The sequence below is a fragment of the Coenobita brevimanus genome, chromosome 78, assembly GCF_032717465.1.
Source record: "Coenobita brevimanus isolate Jiangsu-jjx chromosome 78, ASM3271746v2, whole genome shotgun sequence".
NCBI classification, from domain to species: domain Eukaryota; kingdom Metazoa; phylum Arthropoda; class Malacostraca; order Decapoda; family Coenobitidae; genus Coenobita; species Coenobita brevimanus.
Genome location: NC_137031.1, coordinates 7,258,341 through 7,264,218, shown reverse-complemented (window position 1 = coordinate 7,264,218; position 5,878 = coordinate 7,258,341).

The window sequence follows — 5,878 nt, the reverse complement described above, 5'->3', positions numbered from 1 at the left end:
GGCAGGAGGAGCTTCTCTCTCCATCTCTCTCTCTCTTTCTCTCCCTCTCCCTCTCTCTCTCTCTCTCTCTCTCTCTCTCTCTATCTGCCCTTAACGTCTTCAGTCTGATGACTTTTTATTTATATTTTATACTGAAGGCATAAATGAAGGCTAAATCTGAGTCTCCCCTTTTTTAAAAAAGAAATCGCTCCTTAACCCCTAGACACCGGGCATGGGTAGACCTATGCTCATCCCAGAACGGGGCTATTTTTAGGATAATCGGTTTTCCCCCAAATAATTTTTTTTTTTTCATTTCAAATCAAATAGAAATGACAAAAAAAAAAAAAGCACACAGATAAAAAGCACGTACCTACTCTCTGTTGGCGATTTGGAGGTGGTGGTGTGGTGTGAGGGAGCACATGTGTGACGGCTGGGCTGAGCGTGTTCAAGGTCGCGGTGGTGTGATGGCGGTGTTTGGTGGAGGGAGGAGGGTGACATCTCAAGCCAGGATAAGTGTTGAGTGTGTCTTTGTTTCTCCCTCTAATTCACAGTGCAGTATGAACACAATATTACAACTATAATAGCAAAAAAACACAAGAAAGTAACTAATAAAGATCGGTTTATTTTATGTCCTCCATTATATTTATTTTTTAACAAACTTATGTATATTTAGGTATTCACAGTTATTTACACACTATTTACACATTATTTCACTGTTTTTAGTACTTTTTGACAATGTGATACTCCCTAAAGGCTGGCTATGGTCAGTACAAGTGTTCAAGCACCCGTACACTCTCGTCCACACCCCTCATGGCCCCCTAGTAGCCCTCCTTTATACCCCACCCCACCCTACACCTCACGACCCCTACCCCGAACCAGTATCCGCTGGATCCAAGGCCACACTCTACCTACGCCGGCCTCCCACCAACCTCCACCACAGCCCTCTTCCCTGCTCAGCTGCCCTCCCACACCCCCCGCCCCCTCCCCCGGCCAGCCAGCATGACCCCGCGCACCAGCCATGCTGGAACAATACTCTGAGTCCATGTGGTGCGCCACGAAGTTCAAACATGCCCGCAAAATATTAAAACGTCATATGACGTGGACCGTAGGCCCTACCAACACATAATGTGATGTGGACTGGCGCATAGGGGTTAAGCTGATGAAATTCGTCTGAAGGCAGGCCGGAAGCTTGAAAATTATATATACATCACTGGACTGAAGGGGTTAAGTAATGTTGCTGAGCATTTATATTATTATTATTACTATATTATATTATTATCATTAATCATTTTGGCAATGAATTGAATGATTATTATTATTACTATTATTAAAAACAAGTGGTCAATGGAAATGAGTTGAGAATAATTATTACATACCTAGTGTCCTTCACCTCCTTCAAGCCAAACTATGTACTATCTATTTATCTATCTATTGCCAGATGCCTTAATCCCTCATACGGGGTGGCCACAAACAAATCGCATCCACGTCACCCTGTCCCCCACGATTTCACTGCCCTACTCCCAATTCACACCACCCTCTCCCATATACCTCTCCACCCCATCCCTCCATCTCATTCTTGACCTTCCTCTCCCTCTCTCCCACTCCACCTCATTCATATACACTCTCCTCGTCAGTCTCTCTCACTCCATCCTCTCCACATGGCCAAACCACCTCAGTGTGTTTCTCCTAATGCTCCCTATCACGTCCACATCCACACCACAGCGCTCCCTCACATCCTCATTTGTCAGTCTGTCTCTCCATGTGACTCCACAGGATCCTCTCAAATATCTCATTTCCACTGCTCTCACTCTCACAACGTCAAGCTTCACTTCCATACGTCAGAGTTTATATCACAAAACTGTCATGTAATAATTTTTTCACCTTCCACGTTCACTTCCCTGTTTCTTATCACTACCTTCAAGGAACCAGCAACCTTTCTTCCTTGTTGTACCCTTTCAAGCACTTCACCCTCAAAACTTCCATCCTTACTCATCTCACCACCCAAGTACTTAAACATACCCACATTTTCCATTTCCTCATCATCCAACCTCACTGAACATTCACTGACTTCACCTCTCTCAAAGACATTAACTTTACTCTTCCCTACATTCACCTTTAAATTCAGTTTCTTACACACACTGCCAAACTCATTCACCAAGCCTTGCAGCTCCCCTTCGTCTTCACTTAACAACACAGTATCATCTGCAAACAACAGCACAAGGAGTTTCCAAACACTGCTCTCTCTCATTAGGGCCACTCCAGCATCCACTGCCCTACCTTGTATCTCTTTTATAATCCCCTCCATATACAGATTGAACAACCTTGGGGACGTGACACATCCTTGTTTCAACCCAACCGTCAAATGGAAAAACTCACTCAGTTCACTGTCCACACGCACTGCAGCCTTAGCACGCTCATACATACTCTTCGCAGCTTTCAGCAACTTCCCATCTACTCCATATATTCGTAATACTTTCCACAATCCTTGTCTATCCACCCTGTCATATGCTTTCTCCAAATCCATGAAGGCCTCAAACAACTTCTTTTCCTTCTGTAGACACTTTTTCTCCTTCTGTAGACACTTGTTCTCTAAAGATCTAAGAATGAATATCTGCTCTACACAACCTCTTCCCTTCCTAAAGCCTCCCTTTTCTTCTCCAACTAATTCCTCTGTTATTTCCCTAACTTTGTCAACAAGTATCCTGCCGTAAACTTTTCCTATTACACTAAGAAGACAAATACCCCTATGATTACCACGCACTTCTTTTTCCCCCGTCCCTTTTGTACAAGGGAATAATTATACATGACTTCCAATCCTCTGGGACTCTACCTTCCTCCCAGGCCAATCTGCACATCTTCCACATCCATTCTACTACTATCTCTTCCCCATGCTTCAGCATTTCACCACACACTCCATCAATTTCTGGGGCTTTCCCCATTTTGACTTACTTCAGTGCTTCCACAACTTCCATCCTACTAAGTTATATATATTTTGAAGCGTCATTTTATGCATATCAGTGAAAGCGTTGTGATATATGGGGAGGTCCGTAAATGGCGATCCACTAGACACTCGCCTGAGAGTAACTGGCGTGTTGCGGGGATGGCTCAGTCTGCTGGTGTGGGTCAGTGAGGGCAAGTGAAAAATAGATGATGCAGGGAGTTGACACTGATAGAGACTGGGTGTACAATGGGGGCAGGTGAAGACTAGACGAAACAGAGTAGACACTGATAGGGACTGAGACTGTACAGTGGGGCAGGTGGATGTCAGAAGTCTAAAATATCATAATACAATACATAATAGCTGGTAGCGTACACATGTAATCTACAGGTTAAGTGAAAATCATGGCTAGGGCTGAAGGAAATGACGTTTGCACATTCTCTCTCAGGAATGCCATATACAGCACCCCTTGATGCCTGATTGGAAAGTCCCCAGGATCGAGAGAGTTCCACCGAACCGTACCTTGGAAGTGACACAATCTCTCCTATATGGGAAAGAAGAAGTTAGCAAGCAGAAGGAGTTAGAGAGAGAGAGAGAGAGAGAGAGAGAGAGAGAGAGAGAGAGAGAGAAGGGGGGTCTAGAGAGAGGCACGGTGGGAAAAAGGGCAGGCACGCAAAGTTGGCAAACATATAATGCTCACACCTCAATATGCTCTTGTGAGACATTCTCAATATTCCCTTTGAGATATTCCCTTTGAAGAAATAAACTACAGTCAAACCCAAACACTCATCTTTATCTTTCTCCTGCCACCGACAACAAGCACAACTGACAGTATCTCCTACAAATCAACTCACTGTTAACTGCAGCTTGTCTACGACTAGAATATAATTAACTACAAGATCAATATATATATATATATATATATATATATATATATATATATATATATATATATATATATATATATATATATATATATATATATATATATATATATATATATATATATATATATATATATATATATATATATATGTCTATATATATATATATATATAATTTTTATTTATTTATTTTTTTTGTGGCAGTGGTGGCATGAACCACGTTTACGAGTCTACTAGTCTACAGTTGACTCTACATTATCATGATAGAAAACAAAAAATACTACAAGTTCGAGCTATTTGGCGCCTCACAACTTTACACTGGCAGTGATTTGACAATATATTGTTACAACCAATTTTCACAATTCTATGTCAGCCTACAATCAGCGAATAAACGAACTTCAAGTATCTATGACTGCTATGGAGTAAGCAGGTGAGACAATAACCAACATTATCTTCGAGTTAACACCTTACAGCAAGAAACTACAATTAAACGTTGTACAAGAAATCACATAGAAATCTACGATCAAGTAATCACATACGGAGCTTTGAGAGCGCTGACTCGCAACCACATCAACCCCTACATGACCCCACCCTTCTACCCAACCACCCTCCATCACCACTGCCACCATGCTGATGTAGGGATGACGGAGCAGACGACGCAGCAATTACAAAAGCCCTCACTCACCACTCGTCTCACTCATCGTTACTCACTCAACATTACTCATCGTTACTCATTTACTCACCAAATTTACCACAGCGAGAAGTCAACTTTGTGCTGAGCTAGCATTTGCCGAGAAAACCACAACACGTCAATCAACCAGTCTCTGACAACACTCACCGCCATTCACACCGTTCCCACCACAGTAAGAATCAGTGAGTTGAATCGTTACTTCATTTATACAATACACAATTATAGACACAGTGATAGACAAAACATTCTGCACAAACATAGAAAACGTGCTTTATAGTTACAACTTACGTACGTATACCTACTTCAGTTACCTACATTGTCAATCGCTAAGTACTTGGACCAAAAATAACAATTATTATATTCATTCATTTACTATAGCATTCATTAATTCCTAACGATTGTTACCATTTAAACATTTGGCATATATATAAAATATGTGTTTCATGCACAGAACTAAGCAACAATCCATCTGCAGAATGATATATAAAATATACTATCACATTAATCCACTGAGCAATTTAAAAACTGTAATAAACAGTTATTAATTAAAGCTATCTAGTAGGACCAGACATATGAATTACAAGGAAAATCAGTGAGAGAGAGAGAGAGAGAGAGAGAGAGAGAGAGAAAGTGGCCAGCACGAATGACATTAGGAAGAATGAACAACCTCTTTCACACAACCGTGAGGACAAAGATTTCCACACAGTGCTGACACATACATTGTCCACCGTAGGTAGAAACGAATGCCAAGTGAGTGTATATAGTTAATGTTGTATATATTGTAAATTTATTTTCAAGTAAAATAAAAAAATATGGGGTAATATAATATCATTTCCAATAATAACTGTGCAACATAACAAAGCCTTAAAAAGGGTCCCAAGGATTATGTAGCAATTATGCAATCTTGGACACCACAGAAAAAAACTAACACAGACGATGAAAACAAACTAGAGGAAATCAATACATAAAAAAATAAATTACGATCGCATAACAAACAAAGATATATAGGTGCAACTGTTGCTACAAATGCCACAATACAACATAAACTCCTATAAATGAGACAACGAGCAAAGTTATTGTTCTCCAAGAGCCAGTTGTAATGCGCATCATCACTATCATCGACACAGCATGACTGGATTGACTAATTATTATTATTTATTTTTTTTCCTTTTAGGGAAATGATGAGGGGGGACTTATAATTCATACTGTGTAATATTACTGCAGCAAGTGTTATATATGACTGATTCATAGTACTGTTCACTGCTGTATCTTGCTATTGTGTTACTATTGGGAAATCCTATGCATGTGCTCAGAATTATTCTGCAACTTACAATGTAACATACAATGTAACTGTACAATATTACTGAAGTTACTACAGTTACCTAC